General features: G+C 45.3%; 1 protein-coding gene across 2 annotated transcripts in view; it reads left to right on the top strand.

The window, feature by feature from the left end:
- Positions 1 to 18,088, top strand: part of LOC118357969 (kremen protein 1-like) — a 145,455-nt gene that overhangs the window by 59,507 nt on the left and 67,860 nt on the right. The window lies entirely within an intron of this gene.

The raw sequence follows: 18,088 nt of genomic DNA, 5'->3' as shown, positions 1-18,088 counted from the left end.
GTTTTTTTCTGAGTTACCATTTGTGTTGAAAGCACCAGCTGATGATACAAGTAGTGATGTCACTTCTGGTGCATACAGAATAGATACTGTATATGAAACTGTGTTTGATGTCAATGACTTAGACAGACTTTTTCTTAAAATGTGTCCAAGTATTTAGAAGTGAAGGAAGACATGTTTTGGAGTCAGGGGAGAGGTTCCCTTTAGGCTGGTTTGACACAGAACCCTCTCAGCGTGTCTGTGTATGTGTATGTGTGTGTGTACTGTATGACATGTGTGCGTACGCGTGTGTCCAGGCTTTTGTGTGTGTGTTTCCCCCCTTGCCTCTCTCAGACATTCACGTGTGAATATTTAACAGAGTTTATACAAGCAAAGACCTCCTCATCCCACTGATCTAGGGAATGCCAGGGGACACCACAGTGTCTGGATTAGGTTTGGGCGGTATCCAGATTGTCATAGCTTCACACCGACCTTGTGCCCTCTCGAGATATTCGGCATGAACAGCACTGAACACAAGGGGCAGTATTTTCAACCCCACTGAGCCGCTGTAATCCGAAGGTTAGCAATAATAACAAGTACATGTAAAATCCCATAGAGAATGCTAACTAAACGCTAACGAGCACATTGTAAACATTTTATACAGTCTCTGACCTAAACTATTTGTAGGACAGACATCCCAGCTCATAAAGTTATACAAGTAACTAAAAAATGCTTGTAAACAAACACAGCGTGACTGGGGACTACCGGTAAACTTCATAATGAGGAAATTAGATTAATCTCGGCCGGGCGCCTGGTTAGGTGTGTTTCGTACTGGGTGAAAATTGATTGCATTCGTTTAGGAACCGAGCTGCCTCCCGGGCTTGAACCAGGTGCCCTGTTCAAAGCTAACGGGGAAGACGACTCAAAAAACGTAATGTAGGAACACGTGGAGAAATGAGTAGGATCTCTTCTCCACTGCCCAAACCTAGACTGGATAGCGTAACTTCACATGCAAAAGTGATTGTTTTAATAAAAATAAAAAATAAACTTTATCTGCCTTCTCAATTGAAAACTAGTTTGAAAATTCAAACATATATTTTATGGAAAAGAGAGGTAGTATGTTTCTGGATGATGTACAATGCTGCTTTGTTGACAACATGGACATATTGCTGTTCAATTTGAGAAGGTCACTCCTCCCTCACCGTTTTTGTCCGCTCACGTCACGGGCCATAGACTGGTGCCATAGACTGGTGGCATAGACTGGTGCCATAGACTGGTGGCATAGACTGGTGCCATAGACTGGTGGCATAGACTGGTGCCATAGACTGGTGCCATAGACTGGTACCATAGACTGGTGCCATAGACTGGTGCCATAGCCTGGTGCCATAGACCGGTGCCATAGACTGGTGCCGGTGCCATAGACTGGTGCCATAGACTGGTGCCATAGACTGGTGCCATAGACTGGTGCCATAGACTAGCCATAGACTGGTGCCATAGACTGGTACCATAGACTGCCATAGTGCCATAGACTGGTGCCATAGACTGGTGCCATAGACTGGTGCCATAGACTGGTGCCATAGACTGGTGCCATAGACTGGTGCCATAGACTGGTGCCATAGACTGGTACCATAGACTGGTGCCATAGACTGGTGCCATAGACTGGTGCCATAGACTGGTGCCATAGACTGGTGCCATAGACTGGTGCCATAGACTGGTGCCATAGACTGGTGCCATAGACTGGTGCCATAGACTGGTACCATAGACTGGTGCCATAGACTGGTGCCATAGACTGGTGCCATAGACTGGTGCCATAGACTGGTGCCATAGACTGGTGCCATAGACTGGTGCCATAGACTGGTGCCACGCGACTCAGCATAACTGAATCTGCCCAATGACAAACAGGTGAAATGATGAACGAGATCTTCTTTATCTCCTAACATATTGCACAAGTTGACTGCAGGTATTTACTTAAAAAGTAGCTAGAAATATTCAAATGTATATATATATATATATATTTATAGTTTCAACGATATATAGAAAGCACTGAAAAACCCTCCTGTGGTTAGTTCCAAATATCCCATTATACGGTATAGTGCCTTTGGATAGTATTCAGATCCCTTCACTTTTTCCACATTTTGTGAGGTTACAGCCTTATTCTAAAATTGATTTAATTGTTTTTTTCCCTCATCAATCTACACAATACCCCATAATGACAAAGTAAAAACTGTTTTTTAGAAATGTTTGCTGATTTATTAAACATAAAACACTGAAATATCACATTTACATAAATATTCAGACCTTTTACTCAGTACTTTGTTGAAGCACCTTTGGCAGCAATTACAGCATTGAGTCTTCTTGGGTATAATGCTACAAGCTTGGCACAACTGTATTTGGGGAGTTTCTCCCGTTCTTCAGTTTGGATGGGGAGCTGCACAGCTATTTTCAGGTCTCTCCATAGATGTTTGATTGGGTTCAAGCCAGGCTCTGTCTGGGCCACTCAAGGACATTCAGAGTCTCCTGCCTTGTCTCCTGCTCAGGGGCAGGATTTCATCAAGAATCATTCTGTACTTTTCTCCGTTCATCTTTGCCTCGATCCTGACTAGTCTCCCAGTTCTCCCAGTTCATCATAGGAATGGTGTCAGGTTTCCTCCAGACGTGATGCTTGGCATTCAGGCCAAATAGTTCAATCTTGGTTTCATCAGACCTGACAATCTTGTTTCCCATGGTCTGAGAGTCTTTAGGTGTCTTTTGATCTGAGAATCTTGTTTCTCATGGTCTGAGAGTCTTTAGGTGTCTTTTGGCAAATGTGTATTTTACTGAGGAGTGGCTTCCATCTGGCCACTACCATAAAGGCCTGATTGGTGGAGTTCTGCAGGGATGGTTGTCCCTCTGGAAGGTTCTCCATCTCCACAGAGGAACTCCAGAGCTCTGTCAGAGTGACCATCAGGTTCTTGGTGACCTCCCTAACCAAGGTCCTTCTCCCCGATTGCTCAGTTTGGCTGGGCGGCCAGCTCTTGGAAGAGATTTGGTGGGTCTAAACTTCCTCCATGTAAGAATTATGGAGACCACTGTGTTCTTGGGGACCTTCAATGCTGCAGAAATGTTTTGGTACCCTTTCCCAGATCTGTGCCTTGACACAGTCCTGTCTCGGAGCTCTACGGACATTTCTTTCAACGTCATGGCTTGGTTTTTGCTCTGACTTGCACTGTCAACAGTGGGACCTTATATAGGCAGATGTGTGCCTTTCCAAATCATATCCAATCAACTGAATTTGTCAAAGGGTCTGAATACTTTCCAAAAGCAGTGTGTATACGGTATATCGCCCAAACCTAGCCTGGACAGTGTAACTCCCTCCACCGCCATACTTACATACAGCACACGTAGGCCTACGACCCCATAGACAGAATTAAAAAATGGATTTGTCACACGTGCTGAATGAGACAGGTGTATACTTTACAGTGAAATTTCAAGCTCTTTCCCAACAATGCAGAGTTAAAACTAAAGACAATGTGCAAATAAATGTTGAAAATAGATAACAATAACGAGTCTATATACAAGGAGTACCGGTACCGAGTCAATGTGCAGGAGTATGAGGTAGTAGAGGTAATATATACATGTAGGTAGGGGTAAAAGTGACTAGGCAATCAATAAATAATTAACAGAGTTGCAGCAGCGTATTTAGATTGTGTAAAAGTGTGTGTGTGTGGTGTGTCAATAATCATGTGTTTGTATGTGTGTGTGTGTGGTGTCAATAATCATGTGTTTGTATGTGTGTCTTTGTGGTGTCACACACGCAGGGTAGCCTAGTGGTTAGAGCGTTGGACTAGTAACCGGAAGGTTGCAAGTTCAAACCCCCGAGCTGACAAGGTACAAATCTGTCGTTTTGCCCCTGAACAGGCAGTTAACCCACTGTTCCTAGGCCGTCATTGAAAATAATAATGTTTTCGTAACTGACTTGCCTAGTAAAATAAAGGTTAACATTTTTTATTTTTTATAAAAAAATAATAATAATCATGTGTGTGTGTGTGTGTGTGTGTGTGTGTGTGTGTGTGTGTGTGTGTGTGTGTGTGTGTGTGTGTGTGTGTGTGTGTGTGTGTGTGTGTGTGTGTGTGTGTGTGTGTGTGTGTGTGTGTGAAATCAAATTTATTTATATAGCCCTTCGTACATCAGCTGATATCTCAAAGTGCTGTACAGAAACACAGCCTAAAACCCCAAATAGCAAGCAATGCAGGTGTAGAAGCACGGTGGCTAGGAAAAACTCCCTAGAAAGGCCAAAACCTAGGAAGAAACCTAGAGAGGAACCAGGCTATGTGGGGTGGCCAGTCCTCTTCTGGCTGTGCCGGGTGGAGATTATAACAGAACATGGCCAAGATGTTCAAATGTTCATAAATGACCAGCATGGTCCAATAATAAGGCAGAACAGTTGAAACTGGAGCAGCAGCACGGCCAGGTGGACTGGGGACAGCAAGGAGTCATCATGTCAGGTAAAGAGAGAAAGAAAGAGAGAATTAGAGAGAGCACACGTAAATTCACACAGGACACCGAATAGGACAGGAGAAGTACTCCAGATATAACAAACTGACCCTAGCCCCCCGACACATTAACTACTGCAGCATAAATACTGGAGGCTGTGTGTGTGTATGTATGTGTGTGTGGTGTCAATCATCATGTGTTTGTATGTGTGTGTGTGTGTGTGTGTGTGTGTGTGTGTGTGTGTGTGTGTGTGTGTGTGTGTGTGTGTGTGTGTGTGTGTGTGTGTGTGTGTGTGTGTGTGTGTGTGTGTGTGTGTGTGTGTGTGTGTGTGTGTGTGTGTGTGTGTGTGTGGGGTCAATAATCATGTGTTTGTATGTGTGTGTGTGTGTGTGTGTGTGTGTGTGTGTGTGTGTGTGTGTGTGTGTGTGTGTGTGTGTGTGTGTGTGTGTGTGTGGTGTCAATAATCATGTGTTTGTATGTGTGTGTGTGTGTGTGTGTGTGTGTGTGTGTGTGTGTGTGTGTGTGTGTGTGTGTGTGTGTGTGTGTGTGTGTGTGTGTGTGTGTGTGTGTGTGTGTGTGTGTGTGTGTGTGTGTGTGTGTGTGTGGGGTCAATAATCATGTGTTTGTATGTGTGTGTGTGTGTGTGTGTGTGTGTGTGTGTGTGTGTGTGTGTGTGTGTGTGTGTGTGTGTGTGTGTGTGTGTGTGTGATGTCAATCATCATGTGTTTGTATGTGTGTGTGTGTGTGTGTGTGTGTGTGGTGTCAATAATCATGTGTTTGTATGTGTGTGTGTGCGTGTTGGAGTGTCAGTATGTGTGAGTGTGTATAGAGTTAGTACAAAAGAGGGACAATGCAGATAGTCCAGGTACCCATTTGATTCACTTTTCAGCAGTCATATGGCTTGGGGGTGGAAGCTGTTTAGGAGCCTTTTGGTCCCAGACATGACGCTCCAGTACCGCTCGCCGTGTGGTAACAGTCTATGGTTTGTGTGGCTGGGGTCTTTGACAGATACCAGGCGGTTATGCAGCCTGTCAAGATGTTCTCAATGGTGCAGTTGTAGAACTTGTTTGTGGATCTGACAGCCCATGACAAATAGTTTTTCAGCCTCCTGAGGGGCAAGAGGTGTTGTAATGCCTTCTTCATGACTGTGGTGTATGTGGACCATTTGAATTCCTTAGTGATGTTAGTTTGTTATTGATGTGGACACCAAGGAGCTTGAAACTCTTGATCTGCTCCACTACAGCCCCGTCGATGTGGATGGGGGCGTGCTCAGCCCTCCGTTACCTGTAGTCCAGGATCAGCTCCTTTGTCTTGCTCACAATGAGGGAGAGGTTGTTCTACTGACACCACACTGCCAGGTCTATGACCTCCTCTCCATAGGCTGTCTCATCATTGTCGGTGATCAGACCTACCACCGTCATGTCATCAGCAAACTAAATGATAATGTGGGAATCGTGCATAGTCACACAGTCGTGGGGGAACCGGGAGTACAGGAGGAGACTGAGCACGCACCCCTGCCACCGTGTTGAGGGTCAGCATGGTGGATGTGTTGTAGCCTACCCTCACCACCTGTGGCTGAATGGTACTTCTCATAAGAGGCCTCGGGGGACAAAAACTGTAGTGAAGTGGGGTCCACATCCCACGCCAGAGCCGCCACCGCGGACAGACGCCCACCCAGACCCTCCCCTATAGATTCAGGTTTTGCGGCCGGAGTCCGCACCTTTGGGGGGGGTACTGTCCATTTAGTGTCAGTGTCAGGGCGTGAGTTGGGGTGGGCAGTCTATGTTTGTTTTTCTATGTTTGGTTTTTGTGTTCGGCCTCGTATGGTTCTCAATCAGAGGCAGGTGTCGTTAGTTGTCTCTGATTGAGAATCATACTTAGGCAGCCTGGGTTTCACTGTTGGTTTGTGGGTGTTTGTTTCCGTGTGAGTGTTTCTTGCCACACGGTACTGTTTCGGTTTTCATCACATCGTTTATTGTTTTGTATTTCAGTGTTCAGTTCGTTTTTAATAAATCGTCATGAACACTTACCACGCTGCATCTTGGTCCGATCCTTACTCCTCTTCAGATGAAGAGGACATCTGCCGTTACACATTTCTGCTGTAGCGTTAAGATTTCTCTTCACTGGAACTAAGGGGCCTTGCCTGAACCATGAAACACAGCCCCAGACCATTATTCTTCCTGTACCAAACTTTACACTTGACACTATGGTAATGTTCTCCTGGCATCCTCCAAACACAGGTTCGTCTGTCGGACTGCCAGATGGTGAAGCGTGATTCATCGCTCCACAGAACGCATTTCTTCTGTTCCAGAGTCCAATGGCGGTGCGCTTTACACCACTCCAGCCGACACTTGGCATTGGGCATGGTGATCTTAGCCTTGTGTGTGGCTGCTCTGCCATGGAAGTCCATTTCATGAAGCTCCCGACCAACAGTTCTTGTGCTGACGTTGCTTCCAGTCAGTTGCTTCCAGAGGCAGTTTGGAAGTTGGTAGTGAGTGTTGCAACTGAGGACAGACTATTTTTATATGCTACTCGCTTCAGCACCTGGCGGTTCCTTTATGTGAGCTTGTGTGGCCTACCACTTCGCGGCTGAGCAGTTGTTGCTCCTAGACGTTTCCACCTCACAATAACAAATGTCAGTGAAGAGACTTAGCAGCTGGTCAGCGCATGCTCTGAGTATGCGTCCTGTTAATCCATCTGAGGCTTGTGAATGTTAAGGTATTTAGCTCGTCGAGTAGGCTCGCGTCACTGGGCAGCTCACAGCTGGGTCTCCCTTTGTATTCCGTGATAGCGCCCAAGTCCTGACACATCCGACGAGAGTCAGAGCCGTCGTAGTGGGATTTGATCTTAGTCCTGTATTTACGTATATGCCTGTTTGATGTCTCGTCTGAGGTCGTAGTGGGATTTGATCTTAGTCCTGTATTTACGTATATGCCTGTTTGATGTCTCGTCTGAGGTCGTAGTGGGATTTGATCTTAGTCCTGTATTTACGTATATGCCTGTTTGATGTCTCGTCTGAGGTCGTAGTGGGATTTGATCTTAGTCCTGTATTTACGTATATGCCTGTTTGATGTCTCGTCTGAGGTCGTAGTGGGATTTGATCTTAGTCCTGTATTTACGTATATGCCTGTTTGATGTCTCGTCTGAGGTCGTAGTGGGATTTGATCTTAGTCCTGTATTTACGTATATGCCTGTTTGATGTCTCGTCTGAGGTCGTAGTGGGATTTGATCTTAGTCCTGTATTTACGTATATGCCTGTTTGATGTCTCGTCTGAGGTCGTAGTGGGATTTGATCTTAGTCCTGTATTTACGTATATGCCTGTTTGATGTCTCGTCTGAGGTCGTAGTGGGATTTGATCCTAGTCCTGTATTTACGTATATGCCTGTTTGATGTCTCGTCTGAGGTCGTAGTGGGATTTGATCTTAGTCCTGTATTTACGTATATGCCTGTTTGATGTCTCGTCTGAGGTCGTAGTGGGATTTGATCTTAGTCCTGTATTTACGTATATGCCTGTTTGATGTCTCGTCTGAGGTCGTAGTGGGATTTGATCTTAGTCCTGTATTTACGTATATGCCTGTTTGATGTCTCGTCTGAGGTCGTAGTGGGATTTGATCTTAGTCCTGTATTTACGTATATGCCTGTTTGATGTCTCGTCTGAGGTCGTAGTGGGATTTGATCTTAGTCCTGTATTTACGTATATGCCTGTTTGATGTCTCGTCTGAGGTCGTAGTGGGATTTGATCTTAGTCCTGTATTTACGTATATGCCTGTTTGATGTCTCGTCTGAGGTCGTAGTGGGATTTGATCTTAGTCCTGTATTTACGTATATGCCTGTTTGATGTCTCGTCTGAGGTCGTAGTGGGATTTGATCTTAGTCCTGTATTTACGTATATGCCTGTTTGATGTCTCGTCTGAGGTCGTAGTGGGATTTGATCTTAGTCCTGTATTTACGTATATGCCTGTTTGATGTCTCGTCTGAGGTCGTAGTGGGATTTGATCTTAGTCCTGTATTTACGTATATGCCTGTTTGATGTCTCGTCTGAGGTCGTAGTGGGATTTGATCTTAGTCCTGTATTTACGTATATGCCTGTTTGATGTCTCGTCTGAGGTCGTAGTGGGATTTGATCTTAGTCCTGTATTTACGTATATGCCTGTTTGATGTCTCGTCTGAGGTCGTAGTGGGATTTGATCTTAGTCCTGTATTTACGTATATGCCTGTTTGATGTCTCGTCTGAGGTCGTAGTAGGATTTGATCTTAGTCCTGTATTTACGTATATGCCTGTTTGATGTCTCGTCTGAGGTCGTAGTGGGATTTGATCTTAGTCCTGTATTTACGTATATGCCTGTTTGATGTCTCGTCTGAGGTCGTAGTGGGATTTGATCTTAGTCCTGTATTTACGTATATGCCTGTTTGATGTCTCGTCTGAGGTCGTAGTGGGATTTGATCTTAGTCCTGTATTTACGTATATGCCTGTTTGATGTCTCGTCTGAGGTCGTAGTAGGATTTGATCTTAGTCCTGTATTTACGTATATGCCTGTTTGATGTCTCGTCTGAGGTCGTAGTGGGATTTGATCTTAGTCCTGTATTTACGTATATGCCTGTTTGATGTCTCGTCTGAGGTCGTAGTGGGATTTGATCTTAGTCCTGTATTTACGTATATGCCTGTTTGATGTCTCATCTGAGGTCGTAGTGGGATTTGATCTTAGTCCTGTATTTACGTATATGCCTGTTTGATGTCTCGTCTGAGGTCGTAGTGGGATTTGATCTTAGTCCTGTATTTACGTATATGCCTGTTTGATGTCTCGTCTGAGGTCGTAGTGGGATTTGATCTTAGTCCTGTATTTCCGTATATGCCTGTTTGATGTCTCGTCTGAGGTCGTAGTGGGATTTGATCTTAGTCCTGTATTTACGTATATGCCTGTTTGATGTCTCGTCTGAGGTCGTAGTGGGATTTGATCTTAGTCCTGTATTTACGTATATGCCTGTTTGATGTCTCGTCTGAGGTCGTTGTGGGATTTGATCTTAGTCCTGTATTTACGTATATGCCTGTTTGATGTCTCGTCTGAGGTCATAGTGGGATTTGATCTTAGTCCTGTATTTACGTATATGCCTGTTTGATGTCTCGTCTGAGGTCGTAGTAGGATTTGATCTTAGTCCTGTATTTACGTATATGCCTGTTTGATGTCTCGTCTGAGGTCGTAGTGGGATTTGATCTTAGTCCTGTATTTACGTATATGCCTGTTTGATGTCTCGTCTGAGGTCGTAGTGGGATTTGATCTTAGTCCTGTATTTACGTATATGCCTGTTTGATGTCTCGTCTGAGGTCGTAGTGGGATTTGATCTTAGTCCTGTATTTACGTATATGCCTGTTTGATGTCTCGTCTGAGGTCGTAGTGGGATTTGATCTTAGTCCTGTATTTACGTATATGCCTGTTTGATGTCTCGTCTGAGGTCGTAGTGGGATTTGATCTTAGTCCTGTATTTACGTATATGCCTGTTTGATGTCTCGTCTGAGGTCGTAGTGGGATTTGATCTTAGTCCTGTATTTACGTATATGCCTGTTTGATGTCTCGTCTGAGGTCGTAGTGGGATTTGATCTTAGTCTTGTATTTACGTATATGCCTGTTTGATGTCTCGTCTGAGGTCGTAGTGGGATTTGATCTTAGTCCTGTATTTACGTATATGCCTGTTTGATGTCTCGTCTGAGGTCGTAGTGGGATTTGATCTTAGTCCTGTATTTACGTATATGCCTGTTTGATGTCTCGTCTGAGGTCGTAGTGGGATTTGATCTTAGTCCTGTATTTACGTATATGCCTGTTTGATGTCTCGTCTGAGGTCGTAGTGGGATTTGATCTTAGTCCTGTATTTACGTATATGCCTGTTTGATGTCTCGTCTGAGGTCGTAGTGGGATTTGATCTTAGTCCTGTATTTACGTATATGCCTGTTTGATGTCTCGTCTGAGGTCGTAGTGGGATTTGATCTTAGTCCTGTATTTACGTATATGCCTGTTTGATGTCTCGTCTGAGGTCGTAGTGGGATTTGATCTTAGTCCTGTATTTACGTATATGCCTGTTTGATGTCTCGTCTGAGGTCGTAGTGGGATTTGATCTTAGTCCTGTATTTACGTATATGCCTGTTTGATGTCTCGTCTGAGGTCGTAGTGGGATTTGATCTTAGTCCTGTATTTACGTATATGCCTGTTTGATGTCTCGTCTGAGGTCGTAGTGGGATTTGATCTTAGTCCTGTATTTACGTATATGCCTGTTTGATGTCTCGTCTGAGGTCGTAGTGGGATTTGATCTTAGTCCTGTATTTACGTATATGCCTGTTTGATGTCTCGTCTGAGGTCGTAGTAGGATTTGATCTTAGTCCTGTATTTACGTATATGCCTGTTTGATGTCTCGTCTGAGGTCGTAGTGGGATTTGATCTTAGTCCTGTATTTACGTATATGCCTGTTTGATGTCTCGTCTGAGGTCGTAGTGGGATTTGATCTTAGTCCTGTATTTACGTATATGCCTGTTTGATGTCTCGTCTGAGGTCGTAGTGGGATTTGATCTTAGTCCTGTATTTACGTATATGCCTGTTTGATGTCTCGTCTGAGGTCGTAGTAGGATTTCTTATAAGTGTTCTGATTAGTGTCCCCCTCCTTGAAAGCGGCAGCTGCACTCATCTACAACACTCACATAAGCCTACAGCCCAGTAGACTCATTGAACCCAGTAACTAGCATTGAGTTTGTACAGTATATTCCTCTTACTGTGTAGTCTTTTATCCATTGTTTTGATCCAGACAGACTTCCAGTAAGCGGCGTAGATATCATAGATATTAAATATAGTATTTCCCCACCACCACCACCACATAAAAGCTCCCTTAAAACGTTGCCTAAGACTAAGTCATGGCTATTGATCTTGAGAAACTTCCAGTAAGTAGCTAAGTGCCATAGATATTCAAAATAGATGTAGTATTTCCCCACCACTTAAAATCCCTTTCAAAACATTTCCTAAGTCTAAGTCGTGGCCATTAAGTCATAAAGCAACAATGCTTTGAAGTGGCCAAGGACGGATTTGTTTTTTTGCCTTGCTTGGATTGGGACTCCTATGATTTATAACTGGGATACATAGGCCCGCAGCACAAATGGCACCCTCTTCCTTATATGGTGCACTGCTTTTGAACGGGGCCCATAGGGCTCTGTTCAAAAGTAGTGCACTATGAAGGGAATATAGAGTGCCATTTGGGGGCACAGCCAGAAAGGATAAGGGAAGGCTTTAACTCCACTGTACATAAAAAATATATTACTCTTAACAAGCAATGTGGAAAGGGACCTCTTCATTTGTTGGAGTCTATCTCCTTTACGTGACCCTAGCACAATAAACAGTTCATATTTCAGCCTAATGACAACTCACCACTTCATAAATGCAGTCGTTGAAGGTAAAATACACATTTCCACAATCAGCTAAATAAATTGTATATTCGAGTCTTCTTTAGGTTTGCTTTAATCAACACCTTATCTCTCTATCTCCTTTTCTTTCTCTATTTCTCTCTCTGCCTCTCTCTCTCTCTCTCTCTCTCTCTCTCTCTCTCTCTCTCTCTCTCTCTCTCTCTATCTCTCTCTCTGCCTCTCTATTTCTCTCTCTGCCTCTCTATTTCTCTCTCTGCCTCTCTATTTCTCTCTCTGCCTCTCTATTTCTCTCTCTGCCTCTCTATTTCTCTCTCTGTCTCTCTCTCTGCCTCTATTTCTCTCTCTGTCTCTCTCTCTCTCTCTCTCTGCCTCTCTATTTCTCTCTGCCTCTCTATTTCTCTCTCTGTCTCTCTCGCTCTCTCTGCCTCTCTCTCTCTCTGTCTGCATCTCTCTCTCTCTCTTTATCTCTCAATTCATTTTAAGTGCTGTATTGGCATGGGAAACATAGATTTACATTGCCAAAGCAAGTGAAATAGATATTAAACAAAAGTGAAATAAAAAATAAAACAATTTACAGTTAACATTACACTCCCAAATGTTCCAAAATAATAAAGATGTTTCGATTGTCATATTATGTGCAAATAGTTAAAGTACAAAAGGGAAAATCAATAAAGCCAGCAGCATACCACCCTGCATGTCACTGCTGGCATGATTCTGAAGCTAAGCAGGGTTGGTGCTGGTCAGTCCCTGGATGGGAGACCAGATTCTGCTGGAAGTGGTCTGACATTGTCCTGTGTAGGGTGCTGTCTTTTGAATGGCATGTTTAACGGGTGTCCTGACTCTGCGGTCACTAATGATCCCAATCCATTAGTTGTAACAGTCGGGGTGTTAACCCTGGTGTCCTGACTCTCTGTGGTCACTAATGATCCCAATGCACTAGTTGTAAGAGTAGGGGTGTTAACCCTGGTGTCCTGCCTCTCTGTGGTCACTAATGATCCCAATTCACTAGTTGTAACAGTAGGGGTGTTAACCCTGGTGTCCTGCCTCTCTGTGGTCACTAATGATCCCAATGCACTAGTTGTAACAGTAGGGGTGTTAACACTGGTGTCCTGCCTCTCTGTGGTCACTAATGATCCCAATGCACTAGTTGTAACAGTAGGGGTGTTAACCCTGGTGTCCTGCCTCTCTGTGGTCACTAATGATCCCAATGCACTAGTTGTAACAGTAGGGGTGTTAACCCTGGTGTCCTGACTCTCTGTGGTCACTAATGATCCCAATGCACTAGTTGTAACAGTAGGGGTGTTAACCCTGGTGTCCTGACTCTCTGTGGTCACTAATGATCCCAATGCACTAGTTGTAACAGTAGGGGTGTTAACCCTGGTGTCCTGACTCTCTGTGGTCACTAATGATCCCAATGCACTAGTTGTAACAGTAGGGGTGTTAACCCTGGTGTCCTGACTCTCTGTGGTCACTAATGATCCCAATGCACTAGTTGTAAGAGTAGGGTGTTAACCCTGGTGTCCTGACTCTCTGTGGTCACTAATGATCCCAATGCACTAGTTGTAACAGTAGGGGTGTTAACCCTGGTGTCCTGACTCTCTGTGGTCACTAATGATCCCAATGCACTAGTTGTAACAGTAGGGGTGTTAACCCTGGTGTCCTGACTCTCTGTGGTCACTAATGATCCCAATGCACTAGTTGTAACAGTAGGGGTGTTAACCCTGGTGTCCTGCCTCTCTGTGGTCACTAATGATCCCAATGCACTAGTTGTAAGAGTAGGGGTGTTAACCCTGGTGTCCTGACTCTCTGTGGTCACTAATGATCCCAATGCACTAGTTGTAACAGTAGGGGTGTTAACCCTGGTGTCCTGACTCTCTGTGGTCACTAATGATCCCAATGCACTAGTTGTAAGAGTAGGGGTGTTAACCCTGGTGTCCTGACTCTCTGTGGTCACTAATGATCCCAATGCACTAGTTGTAACAGTAGGGGTGTTAACCCTGGTGTCCTGCCTCTCTGTGGTCACTAATGATCCCAATGCACTAGTTGTAAGAGTAGGGGTGTTAACCCTGGTGTCCTGACTCTCTGTGGTCACTAATGATCCCAATGCACTAGTTGTAAGAGTAGGGGTGTTAACCCTGGTGTCCTGACTCTCTGTGGTCACTAATGATCCCAATGCACTAGTTGTAACAGTAGGGTGTTAACCCTGGTGTCCTGACTCTCTGTGGTCACTAATGATCCCAATGCACTAGTTGTAAGAGTAGGGGTGTTAACCCTGGTGTCCTGACTCTCTGTGGTCACTAATGATCCCAATGCACTAGTTGTAACAGTAGGGGTGTTAACCCTGGTGTCCTGCCTCTCTGTGGTCACTAATGATCCCAATGCACTAGTTGTAAGAGTAGGGGTGTTAACCCTGGTGTCCTGACTCTCTGTGGTCACTAATGATCCCAATGCACTAGTTGTAAGAGTAGGGGTGTTAACCCTGGTGTCCTGACTCTCTGTGGTCACTAATGATCCCAATGCACTAGTTGTAACAGTAGGGGTGTTAACCCTGGTGTCCTGACTCTCTGTGGTCACTAATGATCCCAATGCACTAGTTGTAAGAGTCGGGGTGTTAACCCTGGTGTCCTGCCTCTCTGTGGTCACTAATGATCCCAATGCACTAGTTGTAAGAGTCGGGGTGTTAACCCTGGTGTCCTGACTCTCTGTGGTCACTAATGATCCCAATGCACTAGTTGTAACAGTAGGGGTGTTAACCCTGGTGTCCTGACTCTCTGTGGTCACTAATGATCCCAATGCACTAGTTGTAAGAGTAGGGGTGTTAACCCTGGTGTCCTGACTCTCTGTGGTCACTAATGATCCCAATGCACTAGTTGTAAGAGTAGGGGTGTTAACCCTGGTGTCCTGACTCTCTGTGGTCACTAATGATCCCAATGCACTAGTTGTAAGAGTAGGGGTGTTAACCCTGGTGTCCTGACTCTCTGTGGTCACTAATGATCCCAATGCACTAGTTGTAACAGTAGGGGTGTTAACCCTGGTGTCCTGACTCTCTGTGGTCACTAATGATCCCAATGCACTAGTTGTAACAGTAGGGGTGTTAACCCTGGTGTCCTGACTCTCTGTGGTCACTAATGATCCCAATGCACTAGTTGTAAGAGTCGGGGTGTTAACCCTGGTGTCCTGCCTCTCTGTGGTCACTAATGATCCCAATGCACTAGTTGTAAGAGTCGGGGTGTTAACCCTGGTGTCATGCCTCTCTGTGGTCACTAATGATCCCAATGCACTAGTTGTAAGAGTCGGGGTGTTAACCCTGGTGTCCTGACTCTCTGTGGTCACTAATGATCCCAATGCACTAGTTGTAACAGTAGGGGTGTTAACCCTGGTGTCCTGACTCTCTGTGGTCACTAATGATCCCAATGCACTAGTTGTAAGAGTAGGGGTGTTAACCCTGGTGTCCTGACTCTCTGTGGTCACTAATGATCCCAATGCACTAGTTGTAACAGTAGGGGTGTTAATCCTGGTGTCCTGACTCTCTGTGGTCACTAATGATCCCAATGCACTAGTTGTAAGAGTAGGGGTGTTAACCCTGGTGTCCTGACTCTCTGTGGTCACTAATGATCCCAATGCACTAGTTGTAAGAGTAGGGGTGTTAACCCTGGTGTCCTGACTCTCTGTGGTCACTAATGATCCCAATGCACTAGTTGTAAGAGTAGGGGTGTTAACCCTGGTGTCCTGACTCTCTGTGGTCACTAATGATCCCAATGCACTAGTTGTAACAGTAGGGGTGTTAACCCTGGTGTCCTGACTCTCTGTGGTCACTAATGATCCCAATGCACTAGTTGTAACAGTAGGGGTGTTAACCCTGGTGTCCTGACTCTCTGTGGTCACTAATGATCCCAATGCACTAGTTGTAAGAATCGGGGTGTTAACCCTGGTGTCCTGACTCTCTGTGGTCACTAATGATCCCAATGCACTAGTTGTAAGAGTAGGGGTGTTAACCCTGGTGTCATGCCTCTCTGTGGTCACTAATGATCCCAATGCACTAGTTGTAACAGTAGGGGTGTTAACCCTGGTGTCCTGACTCTCTGTGGTCACTAATGATCCCAATGCACTAGTTGTAAGAGTAGGGGTGTTAACCCTGGTGTCCTGACTCTCTGTGGTCACTAATGATCCCAATGCACTAGTTGTAAGAGTAGGGGTGTTAACCCTGGTGTCCTGACTCTCTGTGGTCACTAATGATCCCAATGCACTAGTTGTAAGAGTAGGGGTGTTAACCCTGGTGTCCTGCCTCTCTGTGGTCACTAATGATCCCAATGCACTAGTTGTAACAGTAGGGGTGTTAACCCTGGTGTCCTGACTCTCTGTGGTCACTAATGATCCCAATGCACTAGTTGTAAGAGTAGGGGTGTTAACCCTGGTGTCATGCCTCTCTGTGGTCACTAATGATCCCAATGCACTAGTTGTAAGAGTCGGGGTGTTAACCCTGGTGTCCTGACTCTCTGTGGTCACTAATGATCCCAATGCACTAGTTGTAACAGTAGGGGTGTTAACCCTGGTGTCCTGACTCTCTGTGGTCACTAATGATCCCAATGCACTAGTTGTAAGAGTAGGGTGTTAACCCTGGTGTCCTGACTCTCTGTGGTCACTAATGATCCCAATGCACTAGTTGTAACAGTAGGGTGTTAATCCTGGTGTCCTGACTCTCTGTGGTCACTAATGATCCCAATGCACTAGTTGTAAGAGTAGGGGTGTTAACCCTGGTGTCATGCCTCTCTGTGGTCACTAATGATCCCAATGCACTAGTTGTAAGAGTCGGGGTGTTAACCCTGGTGTCCTGACTCTCTGTGGTCACTAATGATCCCAATGCACTAGTTGTAACAGTAGGGGTGTTAACCCTGGTGTCCTGACTCTCTGTGGTCACTAATGATCCCAATGCACTAGTTGTAAGAGTAGGGGTGTTAACCCTGGTGTCCTGACTCTCTGTGGTCACTAATGATCCCAATGCACTAGTTGTAACAGTAGGGGTGTTAATCCTGGTGTCCTGACTCTCTGTGGTCACTAATGATCCCAATGCACTAGTTGTAAGAGTAGGGGTGTTAACCCTGGTGTCCTGACTCTCTGTGGTCACTAATGATCCCAATGCACTAGTTGTAAGAGTAGGGGTGTTAACCCTGGTGTCCTGACTCTCTGTGGTCACTAATGATCCCAATGCACTAGTTGTAAGAGTAGGGGTGTTAACCCTGGTGTCCTGACTCTCTGTGGTCACTAATGATCCCAATGCACTAGTTGTAAGAGTAGGGGTGTTAACCCTGGTGTCCTGCCTCTCTGTGGTCACTAATGATCCCAATGCACTAGCTGTAACAGTAGGGGTGTTAACCCTGGTGTCCTGACTCTCTGTGGTCACTAATGATCCCAATGCACTAGTTGTAAGAGTAGGGGTGTTAACCCTGGTGTCATGCCTCTCTGTGGTCACTAATGATCCCAATGCACTAGTTGTAAGAGTCGGGGTGTTAACCCTGGTGTCCTGACTCTCTGTGGTCACTAATGATCCCAATGCACTAGTTGTAACAGTAGGGGTGTTAACCCTGGTGTCCTGACTCTCTGTGGTCACTAATGATCCCAATGCACTAGTTGTAAGAGTAGGGGTGTTAACCCTGGTGTCCTGACTCTCTGTGGTCACTAATGATCCCAATGCACTAGTTGTAACAGTAGGGGTGTTAATCCTGGTGTCCTGACTCTCTGTGGTCACTAATGATCCCAATGCACTAGTTGTAAGAGTAGGGGTGTTAACCCTGGTGTCATGCCTCTCTGTGGTCACTAATGATCCCAATGCACTAGTTGTAAGAGTCGGGGTGTTAACCCTGGTGTCCTGACTCTCTGTGGTCACTAATGATCCCAATGCACTAGTTGTAACAGTAGGGGTGTTAACCCTGGTGTCCTGACTCTCTGTGGTCACTAATGATCCCAATGCACTAGTTGTAAGAGTAGGGGTGTTAACCCTGGTGTCCTGACTCTCTGTGGTCACTAATGATCCCAATGCACTAGTTGTAACAGTAGGGGTGTTAATCCTGGTGTCCTGACTCTCTGTGGTCACTAATGATCCCAATGCACTAGTTGTAAGAGTAGGGGTGTTAACCCTGGTGTCCTGACTCTCTGTGGTCACTAATGATCCCAATGCACTAGTTGTAAGAGTCGGGGTGTTAACCCTGGTGTCCTGACTCTCTGTGGTCACTAATGATCCC

Source organism: Oncorhynchus keta, chromosome 25 (genome assembly GCF_023373465.1).
Source record: "Oncorhynchus keta strain PuntledgeMale-10-30-2019 chromosome 25, Oket_V2, whole genome shotgun sequence".
NCBI classification, from domain to species: domain Eukaryota; kingdom Metazoa; phylum Chordata; class Actinopteri; order Salmoniformes; family Salmonidae; genus Oncorhynchus; species Oncorhynchus keta.
The sequence above is the reverse complement of the archived record's forward strand: the minus strand, read 5'-3'. Positions and strand labels throughout refer to the sequence as shown.